Raw genomic sequence first — 22,963 nt, forward strand, 5'->3', positions numbered from 1 at the left:
CAGCTTTTAGTTCTGTATTGCCAAACAAAATATTTTTATTCATATGCATGGCTTCCCTGGTACAGGCTGATCACATCATCTCCGTTTTCTTCAGATTTATTGTCAACCTGTAGCACCTGACTGTTTCATTGAAGTGCTTTATCATTCACTTACTATCCCTCTTGTCTGTAAGCTTGTTGTAGGCAGGGAGTGAGTCTATCAACTTTGTTGTATTCTCTCAAGTGTTTAGTGCAGTGCTCTGTGCAGAAAAAAAATGCTCAATAAATACCACTGATTGATTGATTAATATCTTCTGGGTGTTGGCCTCTAGGGTACACAGATAGTAATTCTAGAATGACAGTTTCCAGGTCTTTGGATGATGCTTGAAGTCTGCTAAGATGGAAGAGTTTCTCAGAGGTGTGGAGGCATATTCTAACACCTGCAACCAGGTCTCTTCTTGCTACCTCCAATAGGGTGCACAGACTAAGTTGAACAGACTGGGTCCACCTCCCCTCCCCACTTATTCCATTGCCCATGGTGAACGGCTCTGACTGTTCAACCCCATCTCTGACCCAGTTGACCATGACATCATATAGCATTCTTAGAATCTCGTTGAACTTTTCAGAGCAGTCAAATTGGCATAGTAGTTTCCAGACACCAGATTTATTTTTTCCATTGGTATTTGCTAAGAGCTCATTTTGTGCCAGGCACTGTACTAAGCACTTGGGTAGATACAAGATAATCAGATTAGACTCTGTCCCACATAGAATTTATCTTTCAGTCTTAATCCCCACTTTACAGATGAGGTAATTGAGGCACTGAGAAGTGAAATGACTTGCCCAACAGATAAATGGTGGTGTTAGTATTAGAACCCAATTTTTTCTGACTCCCAGGCCTGTGCTCTATCCACTAGACCATGCTGCTTTTCTTTTGTTGATCATAGGAAATGCTCTGGTTAGGTCTCTGAAACTGTGTTATCACTCCTGGTGCTGTTTTTCCTGTATCTGATGGATAGCCTCTCTCCCAAGTGCTTAATAGAGTGCTTTGCACACCGTAAGTGCTTAATAAATACAATTGAATGAATCATGTCCACTCTGCGTTGTTGTGGTCTGAAGTCACATTGTGACTCTAGCAGTTTCCATTTGGAAGTATTCTTTAATAGCCAATTTTAGAGGATCTTGCCAAAATGAAGAGCAATGAGACAACTTGATTTGTGCCACAATCTGATATTTCACCGTTCTTCTTGAAGATAGTAATGATAGTTTAGTCTTTGAGATTTGGTCTTGATTTTGCTTGGCTTTTCCACTGACTTGGTGAGAAATTTGAAAAGACCCACTCAACCTTTGCTAAAACCAAATTTAATGCTTTACCAATCAGTACCAGTTGATGGTACTTATTGAGTGGTTACTTTGTACAGAGCATTAGTACAGTATAACAGAAGTAGTTGACATGTTCCCTCCCCATCACAAATTTTCAGTCTAGAAACCTTCAGTGACATGTGTTCTAATCCCAGCTTCACCACTTGTTTTCTGCGTGGAAAAGAAACTTCACTTTTCTAGGTCTAAATTCCCTCATTTGTAAAATGGGGGTTAAGACTGTGAGCCCCATGTGGAACAGAGACAGTGTCCTGATTAACTTGTATCTACCCCAGTGCTTAGTTCAGTGCCTGGCACAGAGTAATTGCTTAACAAATACCACACTATAGGCTGTAAGTTTGTTATAGGAGGAGAATGTGACTACTGTTTTACTGTACACTCCCAAGTGTTTAGTACAGTGCTCTGCACTCAGTAAGCACTCAGTAAATATGATTGACTACAATGGTAGTGGTAGTAAATAATAGCGTTATTTATTAAGCTCTTAATATGTGCCAAGCAGAGTACTAAGCTGGAGTAGATACAATATAATCAGGACAGACACAGTCACTGTCCTAAAAGAATACAGCAATTTCTGCTGCTGAGGAGGTCTTAGAGATATTTTGTTCGATGATGACAGCTATCTTGCAGTGCTTACCACAAGTTACAGGAGGACGGGCAGAGAGTACATTGGATGGCTCATTGAAAACTTAGTACAGGGCTCTGCATATAGTAAGTGCTCAATAAATACTATTGAATGAAAACAATCACTACTCCTGAAAAACCAACTCAAGAACATGTCTGCTGCTTCTGGGACTTATCTTCCCTTAAGTAAAAGTTCTAGAAAGCATACACAGACAAATTAAGACTCCTAATAAGGTGGACAGCAGGATCACTCAGTAGTGTGATTAGTATCCGGGCAGGTATTCAGGTATTCACAGATTTGCAGTTTTCACCCTGAAAGACACACAGACAGAAAAGGTGGTTGTTAGAGTCTGATGAACTCAATGTGCAAGCTTTTGTCTTTCAATGACACTTTCACAGATGCATGTAACCTGTCCATTATGTATAAATCAGAAGTAGTATGGTCTGATGGATAGACCGCAGGCCTAGAAGTCAGAGGACCTGGGTTCTAATCCCAACTCTGCCACTTGTCTGCTGAGTGACCTTAGGCAAATCACTTTATTTCTCTTTGCTTCAGTTATCTCATCTGTAAATTGAGGATTAAGATTGTGAGCCCTACTGTGGAACAAGGATGATGTCCAACTTTATTATCTTGTATCTACTCCAGTGCCTAACACATAGTCCAGTGCTCTGCACACAGTAAGCGCTCCATAAATATGAATGAATGGAGAAAACATAGTCCCTCTGAGTAGGTTTTTGTGCTGCTTGAAATCCCAGTAGTTTGAGCTGGACGGTTATTAGTAAGAAGTCTCTCATGCTCAACCCCCTCTCCTAAATCTCCTCCTGATGTCTAAAGAAGCAGCTGAATTTCCATTGCCCCTGAGTCAGGAAGAGATAAGAAGGAAAGTCACAAATACTCAAGATCCTTGAAAACTCTTTCTAGGTAAAACAAGTGACCCTAGAGGCTTTCTTTCCATCAGGGAGAGAGAACACTGGCTGTGAGGTGACAGGGAAGGGACTTGGAACTAGTCTCCCCTTGACTGCTCCAAATCAATCAAAGCAATCAGTTGTATTTATTGAGGGCTTACTCTGTGCCGAGCACTGTACTAAGCACTTGGGAGAGTACAATAAGGGACCAAAGGATTGCAACCCCACCCAGCAGTCAATCAGTCGATTGTACTGATTGAGCCCTTACCATGGGCAGCGCACTGTACTAAGGGCTTGGGAGAATACAATATCACAATAGAAAAGACACATTCTATGCCCACAATGAGGTTACAGTGTAGACGTCTAGCGTCTACAGCTGCCAGAGATGAGCTGAATCTAGCACTCACACATGCTATAGAAAATTCCCACTCTACTGGTTCTGGGGTATTGGGTGACCCCATGAATAAGCTCTCTTCCATCTTCGCGTTCTCCAGTGTTGAAATATTTGGAATACAGGCATTCTTTCCCTGACTGACTATGTAAGGTGTTAGTACATGGCCTACTGTAACCTCACTGGTTGTTTCTTAATGCTTTGACAGGCTGCCACTAGGCCCTCTTGTCTTGTTAGAACATGGTTGAGTAGAAGTTTATTTTCTGAGCAACTTGAGGTTGTGAATAAAAATTCCCATTCTGTTTGGCAGTTAAAAGATATGCAATATAGTTGATAATATTAATGGACAGGGAACACATCTGTTAATTCTGTTGCATTAAACTCTAAGTGCAGTGCTCTGCATATAATAAGTGCTCAATCAATACCATTGATTCATTGATTGATTAGTGAAAAGGAGACTTGCCAAGTTGTGAACTTGACATAAAATGCTGTGTTGCGGTGGCTGTCAGGCTCTTATTGGCATTGATGGATTCATGGAGAAAAAACTTTCTGGTTCAGACAGCAATGCCTAAGGGATAGAGTTTGGGTCTGGGAGTCGGACAGACCTGAGTTCTAATCCCAGCTCCACCACTGATCTGCTGTGTGACCTCCTTCCATTTCTCTCGTTGTGGGCAGGGAATGTGTCTGCTTATTGTTGTATAGTACTCGCCCAAGCACTCAGTACAGTGCTCTGCACACTGTAATCGCTCAATAAATACAACGGAATGAATGGCTGACACCTTGTCTAAGTTGTCTACATCTGCTGCCTCAACTTCCTCTCCTCAAATTCTCTCCTTAATCCCTTACAGTCTGGTTCCCACCCCATTCTCTCCAAGAAAATTGCTCTTTCATTATGGGAAGGGAATGTGTCTGTTTATTCTATTGGACTCTCTCAAAAACCTAGTATAGTGCTCTGCACAGAGTGAGCACTCAATAAATACGATTGGCTGACTAAAGTCACTAGTGACCTCCTTCTTGCCACATTCAATATCCTCTACTCCATCCTAATTCGCCTCACCCTCTCATCTGCCTTCCACATTGTGGATCACCCCCTTCTCCTTGAATATTATCTAACCTTGGTTTCACTGGCACTGTCTTCTCCTGGTTTTCCATCTAGCACTCTGACCACTCCTTTTCAAAGTTTATTTCTCAGGCTCCTCCTCTGCCTCCCTCTCTCTAACTGTAGGAGGCCCTCAAGGTTCAGTTCTGAGTCCCCTTCTATTCTCCATCTACATGCCCTCCCTTGAAGAACTCATTTACTCCCATGGCTTCAACTACCACCTCTTAGCAGATGATTCTCAAAGCTACCCCTCACCCCACACCTCTCTTCTTCAATGCAGTCTTGCATTTCCTCCTGCCTTCAGGGTATCTCCACTTGTATGCCCCATCAACACTTTAAATTTAGCATGTTCAAACAGAACTCCACATCTTCCCACCTAAGCCCTGTCCTCCTCCTGACTTTACTACACTGGAGACATTATCACTATCCTCCCTACCTCACAAGCCCCATTGCTCCATTAATCTCTCTCATTCAATTAATCACTGGAATATACTAAGCACTTACTATGTGCAGAGCACTGTTCTAAGTGTTTGGGAGAGTAAAATACAGAATTAGCAGAGAAGTTCCCCTCCCATAATGAGCTTACAGTCTAGAGGGTGTTCAGCATTCAACCTACTTATTCAGTGTCACTAAATAATGTCAGTTCTACTTTCACAACTTCATTAATATCTGCCCTTTCCTCTCCATTCAAAGTACTTTTATGCTGATCCAAGTTCTTATCCTATCCTGCCTTGATTACTGCCTCAGCCTCCTCTTTTACTTCCTTGCCTCCTGTCTCTTCCCACCCCAGCCCATGCTTCATTCTGCAGCCTAGACTGTTTCTAAAAAATGTGCAGTCCACATCTCCCCACTCCTCAAGATCCTCCAATGGTCGAGCATCCACTACACATTGAACAGAAATTCCATACCATCAGTTTTAAAGCAATCAATTTGCCAGTTTCTACCTTAACTTGCTAATGCAAATTTCCTACTTTGATTCACTCCTTACACTTCATTTCTCTAATGTCAAATTACTCACTGTATCTTAATCTTGTATATCACTCCACTGACCCCTTGCCGATGTCCTCCCTCTGGACTCCCTCTTCATATGCAACAGATGACAATTCTTCCCATCTTCAAAGCCTAACTAAAATCACAACGCCCCTAAGAGACCTTCCCTAAGCTCCCTTTTCCCCTTCTCCCTTCCCTTTCTGCATCATTTATTCACTTGTATCTGTACCCTTTAAGCCCTACCTAACTTTCAGACCATGGCACTTACCTACCTGTAATTCACTGAAATATCTGTCTCCCCCTCTAGACTGCAAGTTCCTTGCTGGCAGGGAGCATGTCTACCGACTGTGTTGTATTACACTTTCCAACAGTGCTCTGCATAGTGCAGTGCTCTGCATAGTGCTCTGTACAGTGCTCTGCATAGTGAGAAGCAGCATTGCCCAGAGGTTAGAGCATGATCTTGGGAGTCAGCGGAACCTGGGTTCTAATCCCGATTCCGCCACTCATCTGCGGCGTGACTCTGGGCAAGTCACTTTATTTCTCTTTGCCTCAGTTGCCTCGTCTGGAAAATGAGATTAAGACTGAGCTCCATGTGGGACACATTAGAACCCAGATCTCTCTGACCCTCAAGCCTATAATCTATCCACTAATCCACGTTGGTATTAGTTAAGTGCTTACTATGTGCCCCTCACTGTTCTCAGCATTGGGGTAGATACAAGATAGTAGGGTTGAACACAGTCCCTGTCCCACATAGAGCTCCAGTCTCAATCCTCATTTTACAGATGAGAGAACTGAGACACAGAGAAGTGAAGTGATTTATCCAAGATCCCACAGCAGGCAAGTGATGGAGCCGGAGTTAGAACCCATGACCTCCTGCCTCCCGGGTCCATGTTCTACCTACTAGGTCATGAAGCTTCTATGCTGCAGTTTGTGATGCGTAAGGAAGCCATCTATTATAAGGACATCCAAGGAAACCTTGTTGAACCATTCTTGGGAAAGCTTGAACTGCATTTCCCATCACTAATGGAGCAGTGTGCCATGTAAACTTTCCCTCTTTCCGCAACTCCCTGGTTCTTAGCCTCTCGATTTGGTCTGGGACTTGGATTCCAAGTATTTGGTCAACTAGACTGTACCAATAAATAAGGGACTTGGATTTCTACATCAATAAGTTTATTGATCAGTATTATTTATTGAGCATTTACTGTGTTCACTGTATTTACTATATTAAGTGCTTGGGAAAGTACAGAGCAACAGTAAAACAATTGTACAACAGTACAATGATCGCTATCCACAAGGAGCTTCCGGTCTAGATGGGGAAACAGATATTAAAATAAATTAGCAGAAAATGGCAGAGTGTAAGAATATGTAGAAAAGTGCTGTGGGGTTGAAAGTGGGATGAATATCAGATGTTTATGGTGTGAAGATATGAGTGCACTGGTGACACAGAAGAATCCAGATACCATTCTCTCATATATTTAACAAAAGAAAATGATGAAAGACCTTTATTCAGAAATGCTTCATCTCTTCAAAATGTTATATCCATTCAGCAATTTTATAAATTATTTTTCCAATTTCTCAGATCATTCATTCCCAGTGGCAAGTTGAGATTTTAAGCATACTGGTTTTAACTAATTACATGATCATGATGAATAGAAACAAATTAGGCATATTACTCTATGTAGCAGGGAGTATTGACCTATTCTAAAATGCATTATTGGACCAATTTTAAAACAGAAGAATCAAAGCAATTGATTAATGGCTGTAGGAATGACGCCTGCATCAATATTTGAGTGCATTTTGAGCTCTTTCTGTAGGCAGCGAAGAGAAGTAAATTACAATCAAATAAATATGATCTAAGATGTACTAAAAATGAGTAGATTTTGAAAGGGCAAATGAAATGTCTCACTATTGCCAAGTTTCAAACTGCAACTTTGGGTTATTTTAAAATTATGCCCACTGAAATAAAGTTCATATTACTTAACCAGCATTTAGTACAATGCCTGGCACATAGTAAGCACTTAGCAAATGCCATAATCATTATTATTAATATCTGGGTTAACTAACTTGAAAAAAAACACCAAATGGAAGGGAATCTTTCCAAACTATGAATTTCAAAGTTTTTCAAATAAATAAAAAATTGAATAAGCAAATCGTTGTTAAAGGCAACTGTTCTTTCCACAATGCCGTGTATAAACATTGTAAATAATGATTTGCTATTTAATTTTAATAACATACATTTGATTTGAAAGTCGACATTTCCGTATCTTGATTCTTTGAAATTAATTATTTCAATCCAATGCAGGTCCTCTTAGGAAAGCCCTAAAGGAGAATACGTCTTGATTTTTTTTTTTGAATATTTCTTGTTTTGAATGATCCTGTCTTTGATACTTACAATCTGTACATTATGTTGATTTTCTTTCCCTCTGAAATCAGATGTTATTTGAATAGAGAGCTGAAGAGAGCAGCTAAATTTCAAGTAAATGACTCAACACCAGTCAAACTAAAAATCAAGACGTGCATTTTCTTATCATGTTAGGATTGAGGCAGTCTTGAGAAAACAAGCTGTACACAGGAGCCAGCCGTGGAATGAAATCAGACTTAGCCTTAACTGCGTATATCATTCAAGGAAATTTCCCTTTGATCAGACGTAATGGTTGAAGTCTCCACCACCTTACGGTGTCTATGCCCTATGTTTTATTTTTGCCCGTACTTTGATATTCATATCCATTAACCTAATGAGGGGGCGAGCGGGTACTCTCTTATGCACCAACCGGCAAATCTGACATATTAGTCTGCTGCTACTTTTCAGCTCAACGCCTACGAATGGAAGTCATCCAAACAATTCTTCTCCTCTCCTCTTAACAAGCATAATAATAAATGAATATTTAAACTAGCTGCAAATATATTAAGTGGAAACAAATAGGTTTCATTTGTTACAAGTGCATACAGGTTAATTAACAAGAAGGAGCTTTTGTGTTGAAACAAGGCTCCCTAATGCTGTACTTCAGGTGCCGTTAAGGGCCAATTGAGCTCTCTAGGATAATTATGAAGTACCATTGTGCTCTTCCGTTTGTTAACAAAGTGCTGCCTGCAATTTGCCTAAACCTATAAACCATCATCTGTGATCCTCCGCAGCAATTAAGTGACAAACATCTTCTCATCGGAGGCTTGGGAAAACAAAAAAGACATGATAACATTTAAGGAGCCAGATGGATATTTTAGAATGTCAACTCAGAAGGCCCCTCTTTCAACAACAGAACATAAAATCGAAACATATTTGGTTCAGTGTGAAAAAGCCGTCTCAGAAAGATGAAGTTGGACACTGAATAATTGAAAGAGTGCATGTTGGAGCAGCTTTAACTTCTAAAATCTTGGGCTATTTTGCAAGTCTAATAGAACAATACAAAAACCCATCTCCCCTCATTATAGCACTATTGAGTCAAATTTTTCTAATGTTCTGGCTACAAACACATGGCGGGGTGTCTTTATATAAAGGAAGAAGACTCTTTCTGTTCAAGGGGGTGAGGACAAAGGGCAAACTAACAAAGAGAGTTTTCTCCAGGGCACGTTACTAATTAGTTCTGCAAAAATAACTTATTACCGAAAATGACAGGTCAGCACAAAAGAAGTAATTTTCGAACAAGAGACCTCCTTCTACATTCAACTAATTGATCTAGAAGTTTTGAGAATGTAACATTTAAAACGCTCTGTAAGCATGGCAATAATTCCAGGAGCTATAAACTTTACAAAGATACCGTTGATTTAGTTCAATTAATTGTCTGGTTGGGACAACCTCCAAAACTTGTGGAAGCTTTCTTTTTTATGGTTAAGGATCTTCTGGGGATTGAGTTTCCTACATAAATGAGGATACCTAACTGGACTGGTAATTGGAAGAGCTTAAAGACTATTCAGTGATAGGAAAATGTATATTGTATGTACACAGAGTTTTACAAGCTGGTCAGGAGGTCACAATTTTATAGACATTTTCAGTAACCACTGGGCAACATCTGGTCAGGGTGGTTGCATGGAATTGTGGGTCAGCAGCTCTCTAAAAAGAACAAAATCAACCCACGGAGAAATGGTCTGAATGGCCTAATGAAATCCTCCATAAGCAAGGAATCTTAGAACAGGTGACCCTTCCTCAAAACTTCACCAAATTCCTCTAAAACAACCATAATAACTGTTGTATTTGTTAAGTGCTTACTCTCTGCCAGACACTGTACTAAGCGCTGGGGTAGGTTCAAGATAATCAGGTCCCACATAGGGTTCACAGTCTAAGTTGGCGGGAGATCAGGTATTGAATTCCCATTTTGAGGATGAAGGAACTGAGGCCCAGAGAAGTTAGTGACTTACTCAAAATCACAAAGTAGACAAGTGGCAGAGCTGGAACTCAGCTTCCTCTGACTCCTAGGTCCAGGCTCCTTTCATTAGACCAAGCTGCTTCTACTAAACCTTTGCCACATCCCTCTGGATTTAGATTTCTCAACGAATGACCTACAATCTGCAATTCCAGATGCACAATCATTTTTTGGAGCATTGCAGATAGGGAGAAACAAACATAACCCAAACTGATTGAAATGTCTCCAATCGGAGCAGAATGCAGAAGGATAGATCTGAGGTTATCAAAACTACCTTTGAGTAATAATTCCATTGGTGGCCTTTGTTGAGTTGCCCTCTGGCTTTTTACCTTCTGGAAAGAGTGGGAATGAGGCCTTCTTTCCATCACAGACTAAATGAAAATAATGGGAAGTTCCTTGTCATGGTATTTAAGTTGTTTTTCTTCAGGCAATGATGTCTCTAGGGCAATGCTGGAGGGGGAAGCTATCCTAAGCAAAGTCAGCATTAGGCTGAAATGTGAACTGGGAGAATTTTGTGTTTGGCCCAGATTAAGTATGCATATGGCTTGGAGCAGATATCGCTAGGGATTCCAAGCAGGACAGGGACTTTATGCTGGACTGGGAAGTCCAGGAAAGGATTTGACAATGGATAGAGAGGAGAGGGTAAGGAGCAGAAGTTCCTCCTACCCCACTTTATGTGGGGTAGCACCTCAGTCAATCAATCAATGGTATTTATTGAGTGCTTACTGTGTCCAGAGCATTTTGATTAATGCTTGGGAGACTACATTACGGTAGAATTGGTAGACATGATTCTTTAGAGACTTAGAGTCTAACTTACCTCAATCTATTACCTTTTATGTAGGTTCTAAACAGACAATAATCAATGACATTTATTGGGCACGTACTGTGTGTGGGACACTGTACTTAGATAATACTGCAACAGACATCAACAATCCCCCACCCCCCTGACATTTGTATCTAGGTGTGTGTTTATATATGTGGGTCTACATGAAATATAGTACAGATGGAGCCACCCTCATCACAAAGAAAGAATTGAACATAGCAGGTCAGAACACCTTAATGAACTTCTTTACATGCCTTTGATCAAGTGATGCTTCTAAACTTAGAAAAATGTCTAAGAAGCATGATTTTTCTCTCTGACTTTTCAGAAAGTAACCTCCACTGCTAAAGTCAGGAAAAACAGAGAAAAGCATCTGAATTTGATGGCATTCCTCTAGAAATGGATAAGCAAATAAGATATTTAACCCTCTGATGTCTGTTTGAGCTCCACTTATGGAACCTTTTGGACAAAATCCTTCAAGAAAAGCTACTGAAGAACCAATTACAAATGCTACCTGAGTCACGATACCATTTCCTGCTATAATGTAGCACAATAGATAAGATCATCACAGTGAGACAGATACAGGATGATGATAATGATGATGGTGGTGGTTTTATTAAGAGCTCACTACGTGTCAAGCACTTTTCTAAGTGCTGAAGTAGATACAGGCTAATCAGGTTGGACGCAGTTCATGTCCCATATGGGGCTCAGAGTCTTAATCTCCATTTTATAGATGAATAACTGAGGCACAGAGAAGTTAAGTGCAAGTCACACAGCAGACGAGTGGCAGAGCCTGGATTAGAACCAAGATCCTCTGACCCGCCCCGGGCCCATGCTCTTTCCACTAGGCCATACTACTTCTCTCACTGGGAGCCCCAAGACGACAATGACTGTATCCAACCTCATTAGCTTGTACCTACCCCAGCTCTTAATACTATGCCTGGAACATAATGAGTGTTTAACCCATACTATTACATATATAAAAAAGCACCATACTAAGTGCTTGGGGAAGTAAAATAGAGTTGGTAGACCTTGCAGATATGACACAGCACTGGAGACTGATAATATATTGATTCAGTACCAGTGAACACCCAGGAAACCCTACACCCAATTAAAATTCTTTAACAGTGGCAGAAATCTTCAAATGAACTGACAGTACATTTCAAAACACACAAATAAACAAAGAAGTAGAAAACAGAATCAAAAGAACCAACATGATCTCAGTAGATTGACTTAGTGTGACAACAACAGAAAATCAAGCATCACACTAAATTGAAGCCTACAAAGTTGTGCTGTCCAACTTTCTATATGGTTGTTGGACTATTCAATATTCCAAAAGACACATTTTTTTAAGGTATTTAAGTATTTGTATTTAGGAAGCAGCATGGTATGGTGGATAGAGCACGGGCCTGGGAGTCAGAAGGTCATGGGTTCAAATCCTGGTTCTGCCGCTTGTCTACTGTGTGACCTCAGGCAAGTCACTTCACTTCTCTGTGTCTCAGTTACCTCATCTGTAAAATGGGGATTGAGACTGTGAGCGCCATGTGGGTCTGTGTGCAACCTGATTTACTTGTATCCACCCCAGTGCTTAGTACAGTGCCAGGCACATAGTAAGCACTTAACAAATACCATTATTATTCTTAGGTGCTTACTAAGTACTAAATAGAGAAGCAGCATGGCTCAGTAGAAAGAATCTGGGCTTGGGAGGCCGAGGTCATGGGTTCTAATCCTGACTCCACCACTTGCCAGCTGTGTGACTTTAAGCAAGTCACTTCACTACTTTGTGCATCAGTTACCTCATCTGTAAAATGGGGATTAAGACTGTGAGCCCCACGTCAGACAACCTCATCACCTTGTAACCCCCAGCGCTTAGAACAGTACTTTGCACATAGTAAGCACTTAACAAACACCATCATTATTATTATTAGTAGTAGTAGGCACTACTATACTAAGCCCTGGGGTAAATACAAGCTAACCAGGGTGGGCTAGAGCTCACATGGAGCTCACATTTTACGTTTTATAGATTTACATTTTCATTCACATTTTACAGATGAGGTAACTGAAGAATACATCCAGCTACTCGAGCCATTTCACCAGTTTCTCCCATGATTCATATTCAACATTAAATGGCATGTCATGACTACCAACAGCACTGTCTGGGAATACTGTCAGAGTGAAAGCAATGACAGTGGCAATTGTGGTATTTGGTAAGTGTTTTCAGTTACTTAGAGAAGCAGTATGGCCTAGTGGAAGGAACAGTGACCTGGGAGTCAGAGGACCTGGGTTCTCATTCTATGTCAGCTGTGTGACCTCAGGCAACTCATGACTTCTCTGTGCCATGCACTGTACTAAACACTGGGGTAGATAGAAGTTACTCAGGTCCCACGCAGGACTCACAGCCTAAGTAGGAGGAAGAACAGGTATCAGATCCCCATTTTGCAGATGAGTGAAATGAGGCACAGGGAAGTTAGTTGACTTGCCCTAGGTCACACAGCAGGTACGTGGAGGAGCCAAGATCAGTCAGTCAGCCAGTCGGTTGTATTTATTGAGCACTTACTATGTGCAGAGCATGTCCCGGTTTTCTAACTCCCAGACGTGTGTTCTTTCCACTAGGCCACATTGGTTCTCTGTGCTTACAGCAGCACAGCTCCACTGGTTGTTACATTTGAAGAGAATTAATAATAGCAGGATTTCCTAACAGCTGCTATAAGGAGAATTGAAAAGAGATACACACAATCCAAGAGGATGGAATAAAAAATTTAACACAGGGTGGATCTAAAACAGTATCTATAACAGCCAACACTGAAAAAGACAAATCAGTCTGGTGGATGAGAATAGGGAGACAGTTTTTCCTCCTTGAGCAAAAGCTTCACAAAGTTGGGGATTCCAAGAGGCAAGCTCAAAAAAGAAGTCATACAAGAGATGTCTTGTACACAGCAAATGTATTAGGAGAGCATAGAACCATTTTAAATAAGAATACAGAAGGTAAATTTTTTCATGCATTATTGTTTTTCCAGTGACATTTGTTTACAAAATAGGGTCTTCTCATTTGTGGCATTATCTTTGAAAATGAAGTCAGAATTCTCTCTCTTATAATAATGATGGTATTTGTTAAGCGCTTACTATATGTCAAACACTGTTCTAAGCGCTGGAGTAGATACAAGGTAATCAGGTTGTTCCATGTGGAGCTCACAGTTTTAATCTCCATTTTACAGATGAGGTAACTGAGGCACAGAGAAGTTAAGTGGTTTGCCCAAGATCACACAGCAGGCAAGTGGTGGAGCGGGGATTAGAACCCAAGTCCTCTGACTCCCAAGGCCGTGCCCTTTGTCTGTGATGAAGGCAGGGCCAGGTGAACACATGGGCTGTAGGGGCTGTAGCCCCAGGTCCTCATGGTTCAACCTTCACAACCTCACTAACACCCACCCTTTCATCTCCATACAAACTGTTACCACATTCATCTAAGCACTTATCCTATCTGGGCTTATTTACTGTAATCAGCCTCCTTGCTGACCTCCCAGTTTCCTCTCTCTCTCCACTCCAGTCAGTATTTCATACTGCTGCCTGGACAATTTTTCTACAAAAACGTTCAATCCACATTTCCCCACTCCTCAAGAACCTCCATTCATGATTGTCCATTCACCTTTGTATCAGACAGAAACTCCTTACCCTCGGCTTTAAAGCATTGAATCACTTTGCCCCCTCAAGACTGTGAGCCCCACGTGGACAGCAACTTGATTTGCCTATATCCACCCCAGCACTTAGTATAGTGCCTGGCACTTTGTAAGAGCTTAACAAATGCCATCATTATTACCGTGCCTCACTGCTTTCCTACTACAACCCAGACTACTCTAATGCTAACCTTCTCACTTTTCCTCAGTCTCATCTATCTTGCCTCAGACTACTCACTCATGTCCTGCCTCTGGCCTGAAATGTCCTCCCTTTTCATATCTAATGGGCAATTACTCTCTCCCAATTCAAAACCTTATTAAATTCACTTCCTTCAAGATGCCTTCCCTAAGCCCTCATTTCCTCTTCTCCCACTCCCTTCTGAGACTCCCTCTGTCCACCCCTCCCTCAGCACTTAATAGCAGTAATTTATTTATTTCCATTAATGCCTGTCTCCCCCTCTAGACTGTAAGCCAACTGTGGGCAGGGAACATGTCTACCAACTCTATTATATTGTACTCTTCCAAGCACTTAATACAATACTCTACACACAGTAAGCACTTAATCAATATGATTTATTGATTGATTGGTTATCCCTCAGGACTCAGAAACCCTGTATCCAAGGTTATAGTCAATCATGGCTTCCTGGCTCTTCCTGCTGCCTCCAAACTCCCACCACCACCCGACATCACCACATTGCCACCCCCTCAAATATCATTCTTTGACTCAGTGACTGACAGGAATTATTTGAAAATTTCAACCTTTTTTCTCATCCACAAACCATCACAGTGTACATCAGTTACTTAGAGAAGCAGTATGGCCTAGTGGAAGGAACAATGACCTGGGAGTCAGAGGACCTGGGTTCTCATTCCATGTCATCTGTGTGACCTCAGGCAACTCACGACTTCTCTGTGCTTCAGTTACTTCATCTGTAAAATGGGATTTAAATCCTACTCCCTACTTCTTAGACTGTAAGCCCCATGTGGGACAGGGACTTTGTCCAACCTGATTAACTTATATGTAGCCCAGCACCTAGAACAGTCCTTGGCACATAGTAAGTACTATACAAGTACCATAATTAATCATTATTATTATTATTGGCAGCAATGTGCCTATAGAAGCATGTGGTAATAATGGGACGCTTTTAATTTACTGTCCCATAGATTAACTGAAAAAACTCATCAAGGTGATGAGTAGAAATCAAATTTTTGAATGGGATACTCTTACGGAACAACTTGTCCTAGAAGCTTCTATCTAGAAGTAAGGGAGGGAGGTGGGACAGGACCAGTGAATTCAATCAATAAGGCAGTCAGTGGTATTTATTGAATGCTTACTAGGTACAGAACTAGGTACTAAATGCTTGGGAGAGTGCAATAAAACTGAATTAGCAAATAAACTCAGAAGAAAGTGCATGAAATGGCTCTGAACTTTGAACCCCCACCTACAGAAATGGTAGGGAGGTTCAGCAGTAATAATAAGAATAATAACTGTGTTACTTGTTAATTGCTTATTAATTACAATGCAAAGCACTGTACTAAGTCCTGGGATGGATTCAGTCAAATAGGATTGGACACGGTCCCTGTCTCTCATGGGGCTCACAGTGTTAATCCCCATTTTACAGATGAGGTAGCTGAGGCCCAGAGAAGTGAAGTGAGTTGCCCAAGGTCAGATAGCAGACAAGTGGCAGAACAAGGATTAGAACCCAGGACCTGTGGCTCTCAGACCCAGGCTCTATTCACTAGGCCCCACTGCTTCTCTAATATTCTGAGGTCACTATGCTGCTTGAGACTAGAGGAAGTAAATTATCCCGTCTCCTCTCTGGATTGGAAGCTTCTTGTGGGCTGGGAACATATCTACCAGCTGTTATATTGGACTCTCCCAAAGACTTTAGTAATGGTGTTCTGCTCCCAGTAAGCATTCAATAAATTAAATTGAATGACTGATTTCCAACTTTCCACTACAGTGTGTTGCCTAAAGAGCAGAAATCTGAGTACAAATGGTAATCCTTGGTCACGTTCAGGTACTGCATGGTCCGGACAGCCTTATAACCTCAGTTTTCTTCAGAAGTCCAGCAGTGTGGCCCAGAGGAAAGGAGTTGGGTCAGGAGGCCAGGAAACATTGAGTCTAATTACAACTCTGTCTTTGAGGTGCTGTGCAACCTCTGGTGAGTCCTTAACCTCTCTGTGCCTCAGTCAATGCAGCTTCTCAGTGGACAGCTGGGTGCCAGCTGCCAGCAAGATGCACTGCAATCAAGAAAAGAGAGACTAGAAACAGAAGCTTTGTAAGATGAGGAAGGGAAAGGTTAAACAGGGCCAGGTGTGATAAATAACAAACATATCAACACAATAAGGCACAGTCTTTGAGCATACACAGTGTTGTCAGAACTCTAAGATCCACTCTGGCTTTTCCAGGAACATGTGCACCCATAGGTGAATTTCATCGTCAGGGAGGATTTATTTGCATATGGAAGACAAGTATGTATGTGGGTGTGTGCATGTAATGATAATAGTAATGATCATGGAACTTGTCAAGTTTGTCACTTGCTTTGTGCCAAGCACTGTACTAAGCACTGAGATAGAAACAATCAATGAAATGAGGAGAAAGGCATAGAGAAGTTTAATGACTTGCCTAAGGTCACACAGCAGAAAAGTGGCAGATCAGGGATTAGAATCCAGGTCAGTTAGTCAGTTGTATTTATTGAGCACTTAATCTGTGCAGAACACCGTGCTAAGTGCTTGGGAGAGTACAATATAACAATAAACAGATACAGTCCCTGCCTACAACAAGTTCACAGTCTAGAGGGGAAGAAAGACATTAATATAAATTACGAGTCATTTTTACTCCCAAACCTGTGCCCTATCCACTAGGCTACAGTGCTTCTTTGCAAAAAGCAGTGTGGCTTCCCTATCGAGAAGCATCGTGGCCTGTGGAAAGAACATGGTCTTGGGAGTCAGAGGTTGTGTGTTCTAATTCTGGCTCCGCCACTTGTCAGCTGTGTGACTTTGGGCAAGTCACTTCACTTCTCTGTGCCTCAATTACCTCATCTGTAAAATAGGGATTAAGACTGTGAACCTCACATGGGACAAGATGATCACCTTCTATCTACCTCAGTGCTTAGAATAGTGCTTGGCACATAGTAATTATTACAAGATGTACAGGATGAGTCAGGACAGAGCTGTTTGGGCAAGTCATTTGATCTGTGATTCAGTTTTCCCATCTGTAAAGTGTAAAATGTAATCTGTAAAATGTTGATATAGCTACTCTACATTGTCAATGGAGAAAGGATCAGAAAAGACCCATTTTATGTGGTAATCAATCAACAATACTCACTGAACACTTTATGCACACAACACATATTATTAAATGTATTTAGGAGAATAAAATAGCGGTAAAAGATATGATCCTTGACCTCAAAGAGTTTATGATCTAAGAGTGACAACAGAAAGACACAACTGCTTACAGTTAGGATAAAGAGAGTTACAGCTGGTTCAAACAAGAGAATGAAAAGGTGGATAAATGAATAAATAAGGACTGAGATAAATAGAGTATGGAAATAGATTTGGGCAAAAGTACTTTGGGGAACTTTCTATTCCCAAGACAGCAGAGGCTCTAGTACTTGGCAGTTGTTTTGCAGTTTATGGTTGCTTGCCTTTCCCTACCTTGATAATGAGGGAGAAAGAGGAGTGAAGGGAAGTGGAAAGAGGGATAGACAATGAACTTTCACGTGGTTGTTTTCTTCTTCCTCCCTACTCCTCCTCTTCCACTGCTTAACTATTCTTGGACCTGGTCATCCGGGTGTCAGTGATACATTGTGGGTAGGGAATGTGTCTGTTGTTGTAGTGTACTTTCCCAAGTGTTTAGTACAGTGCTTTGCACACAATAAACCCTCAATAAATGCAATTGAATAAATGCTTGGGACACTTGGCAGGGAGGCCGAACTCATCCCACCCTGGCACTTTTCTGCCCGATATGTAGCCCACCCTAGCCCCTCTCACAGGACGGGGGCTGCTCATTCTTTCCCCCAGAACATCTGGCAGGTAAGTAGTCTTCTCTTCCTTCCTGGTTAGGCTGGCCTGCCTTGGCATCACTACTGTTTGAGTGGATGACACATATGAGGGAGGGAGGGAGGTGAGGGAGAAAAGACACTGAGGTAGATACAAGCTAATCAAATTGGACACAGTCCATGTCCCACATGGTGCTCAAAGCCTTGATCCACATTTTCGAGATAAGGCAAATGAGGCACAGAGAAGTTAAGTGACTTGCCCAAGGTCTCACAGACAAGTAGAGGAGTCCTTCTGACTCCCAGTCCCGTGCTCTATACACTAGGCAATGATGCTTCTTTGAGCCCCATCCTCCACCCCCGCCCCGACTCCCGCCATTCTGTTTGTGGTGGAGCTGCCATCTTGGTTCCCCATGTAGCTACCTCCCAGCTCCAGTGGGCAGAAAGATCCCAGCTACTTACCGACCAGCTTAGTACTATGGAGTCAAAGCTAATGGCAACATTCTCACAGTCCTGAGTATGTGTATGAGTGTCTTTGCTCAAGAAGTCATGCTGGATTTCAAGAAGAAGCATATGTGGCTCATGGGCCATAGGTTCCTGACCCCCTACTCCAACACTAAAATAGATCAATCAATCAATTTTATTTATTGAGCCCTTACTTTGTGCAGAGCACTGTGCTAAGCCCTTGGAAGAGTACTACAGAGCAATATAACAAACACATTCCCTACCTACAGAGAGCTTAAGGTTTACAGGGATACACACAAAGCAGGCTGGACACAGTTCCTGTCCTATATGGGGCACGCAATGTTTTACAGATGAGGTCACTGAGGCCCAGAGAAGTGAAGTGATTAGTCTGTTTTCCCAACCGTCTACTACTATGTGGCACTGTTTGATATTGTGCTCCCTCCCATTTTTCAACAATTTTTTTTTTGTTCTCCCAGCTTTCATGCATTCCTTTTCATTTCACAATACAGTGGCTGCTTTATATCCTTTCCTAATCAACCTTCCTCATAGACCTCATCCAATAACAACAACAACAATAATAATAATCCGTGGTGTTTGTTAAGCACCTACTATGTTATCAAGCACTGTACTAAGCGCTGGGGTAGATACAAGATAGTCAGGTCCCACATGGGGCTTACAATCGAAGTAGAGGGAGAACAATGAGCTACTGGGTGACCTAGTGGACTAAGCACTTAGCAAAGTACAGTACAACAGTGTTAGTAGACACTTACCCTGCCCACTGTGAGCTTACACTCTAGAGAGGTAGACAGACATTAATATAAATAAATATGTTCAGACTATGTACAGAATTGCTGTAGGGCTAAGGGTGGGTTGAATACCAAATGCATACATCGTGGCTTCCCAAGGATTAAAAAGGTTGGTTTCCAAGAAGTCCCACACAACTGGTCTTCAGAAGATAAGGGTAACAAAAGAGGGAATATTGGCATAACAGGAAGGATTTTTGTCTGAATGCAATTTCCCAAGGATTCTATACTTAACATGGGTCCAGAAAACATCTTATGCTTTGTTTTCTGTGTCTCCGTGTTCCAGCTCCCTTGGCAGAGTGGCAGAGGCTTTGTTACATTTCCTTGGGCTACATTCTTCTGACACTAAGAAGTATGGAAAGCGGCAGCCTGGGAAAAGACAGGCAAGCCAAATATTCCCTCTTTTCAGTATTTCAATATATGTATCTGGGCTATCATATACCATTACAGTTGATCAGACTTAAAAGACAAACTGAGATTTTCAAGTAGTGCAGTCACTAGAGTACATTTATAGATCATGTTCTCATTCCAATAAGGTTCCCTGGGGAAAATAGTGTACAGCATAAGTTACGTGTCTGCTGTTTTCCTTCAATGTAAGTTTTGCATAAACAGAAAAACCCTTCAGTCTGGAAACAGTAAGAATGGGGCCATCTCTACGATTGCCAGAAGGTGGCATAATTTCTACACTGATTGAAGTCCATCAGCTGCCTGCAGACATACGGAGTACATCCACTTCCGAAGAAATTTCATTTCAAAATTGCATTTACTGAAAAAAACCAAACTCTTTGCTTGGTCAGAGTCTTTTAACGTGCAGCTGGTAACCAAACTATTCCCTGTCAGTTTTGGGTGGTTTTTATGTTCACCTGCATTTATCTTAAATCGGGAACCCTTAGATCCATACTTGAAAGTTTGTAAAAGAGCAGCATTTAATGAATTGTATTTACTGAGCACTTACTAAGCACTGTACTAAGGACCTTACAGTCTAAAGGAGAGAGAGAAGTTATATCAGTTATGGGATGCATATGAAAGTGCTGTGAGGCTGATGGTGGGGTAAATATCAAGTGCTTAAAGGGTACAAATTCAGGGGCAAAAATACACTGAAGGGAGAGGGAGTAGGGAAATGAGGGTTTGGTTGGGAAAGGCTTCTTCGAGGAGATGTCATTTTAATCATGTTTTGAAGGTGGGGAGAGTGAGGGTCTGTCAAATATGAAAGGGGTGCGAGTTCCAGGCCAGAGGTAGGATGTAGGCATGGAGTGAGCGGCAAGAAAGACGAGCTCAAGGTTCAGTAAGTAGGCTGGCATTAGAGGAGTGAAGTGTGCCGGCTGGATTGTAGTAGGAAACCCGTGAGTTACAATAGGAGGGGGGCAAGGTGACTGAGTGCTTTAAAGTCAATTCTAAGAAGTTTCTGTTTGATGCAGAGTGGAATGGACAATCACTGGAGTTTCTTGAGGAGTGGGGAAACATGCACTAAATGTTCTTTTGAGAAAAATTATCCAGACAGCAGAGTGAAGTAGGGACTGGAGTGAGGAGAAGCATGAGGCAGGGAGGACAGCAAGAAGGTTGATGCAGTAGTCAAGAAGGGGTAGGATAGTGGTTGAATGAACAAGGTAGCAGTTTGGTTGAGGAGGAAAGAGTGGATTTTAGCGATATTGTGAAGGTAGAACCAACAGGTGGTGACAGACTGAATATGTGGGTTGAATGAGAGATAAGTTGAGGTTAATGTCAAGGTTGCCTCCAAATTGGTCAGATTCCCATTTATCGTGTATTTAATCTCATTCTGGAGTCACCCCTCAGCTTCCCATGTATTCATTAAAAATCATTTTAAACTCTCAAAAATGACTTCGTCTTAATAGGTTAAAATTAATGCAAGTATTCAGGGGGCACAAAGACCTTCAAAATCACTCGCTATACTTCCTCTCTAGATCACAAACTCTATTGTATTGTACTCTCCCAACTGCTTACTGCAGTGTTTTGCACACACTAAGCATTCAACATGAACCATTAATTGATTGATTGATTTACTTTCCTAAGAGGTCTTTTAAGAGGAACACCTAACTCATCCTGTTTGATCTGCTAGTCGGTCACCTTAGATCTCAAAGTAGAAGTTAACAAATGAGCCCAGATATTTCATTTCTTTCTAGGGTGAGAGGAAGGAGCAAGGAGAAGAGGAGGCTTATCCAAGACAGAACTCATACTAATCAATCTATGGTATCATTTACTGTATTCAGAGCACTTGGAAGAATGCAGACTTGGTAGACATTTTGCCTTGAGAAGTAACAATAATAATAATAATAATACTTGTGATAATAATAATTTTGGTACTTGCTAAGTGCTTACTATCTGGGGTAGATACAAGTTAATCGTGTTGGACTCGGTCCCTGTCCCACATGGAGCTCACAGTCTTAATCTCCATTTTCCAGTTGAGGTAACTGAGGCCCAGAGAAGTTAAGTGACTAGCCCAAGTTCACACAGCAGACATATGGCAGAGCCGGGATTAAAAACCTTCTGACTCCCAGGCCCATGCTCTATCCATTAGCCGCCCTGCTTCTCTGAAGTCCTAGAGTCTGGGAATGGAGTAAGGGCCAGCTGGAGTGATTTGGGGGACAAAAGGTGACATAGAACAGAGGAATTCCTGGGGCATGAGGTAGTGGCAGCTTGTTCCTGAATCCCAGACGCCACCTGCTCTGGATTGTGGTGGCAATGCTGTAATGGGATATCGCTACCTTAGTCTTTACCATGCTCAAGGTCTTTCCATTTTTCTTGGGAGAAAATTATTCTGCACACCAAGATCTGGGTGTAGATAAATGGGTTGGATCCTAGAAAGCAGGGTAGTTAGAGCAATTTTTCTTCAGTCAGAGGTGAGATCTCCTCTCTTCTAGACTGTGAGCCCATTGTTGGGTAGGGATTGTCTTTTTCTATTGCCAAATTGTGCTTTCCAAGCACTTAATACAGTGTTTGCACACAATAAGTGCTCAATAAATATGTTTGAATGAATGAATGTTCTCGCATTCGGATATAGAAGCAGCGTGGCTCAGTGGAAAGAGCCTGGGCTTCGGAGTCAGAGGTCATGAGTTTGACTCCCGGCTCTGCCACTTGTCAGCTGTGTGACTGTGGGCAAGTCACTTAACTTCTCTGTGCCTCAGTTCCCTCATCTGTAAAATGGGGATTAAAAATGTGTGAGCCTCACGTGGGGCAACCTGATTACCCCTTATCCCCCCCAGAGCTTAGAACAGTGCTCGGCACCTAGTAAGTGCTTAATAAATACCAACATTATTATTATTATTATCTAACATTGGGCACCTATAAAATATCTTCTTGAGGCTATTAAATTATCTCTCAGAACATGCTGCTGTTTCACATGCTAAATGACACAAAGGAAAACAAATTTCAACCCAAGAGGAGGTTGGCATCTCAATTTGTTCTCCCCTACTAACAAAGCCAATTAAAATCTACCTACCTCTGCCACTTGTATGTTGTGTGACCTTG

This window comes from Ornithorhynchus anatinus, chromosome 10, assembly GCF_004115215.2.
Source record: "Ornithorhynchus anatinus isolate Pmale09 chromosome 10, mOrnAna1.pri.v4, whole genome shotgun sequence".
In the NCBI taxonomy this organism is placed as follows: Eukaryota; Metazoa; Chordata; class Mammalia; order Monotremata; family Ornithorhynchidae; genus Ornithorhynchus; species Ornithorhynchus anatinus.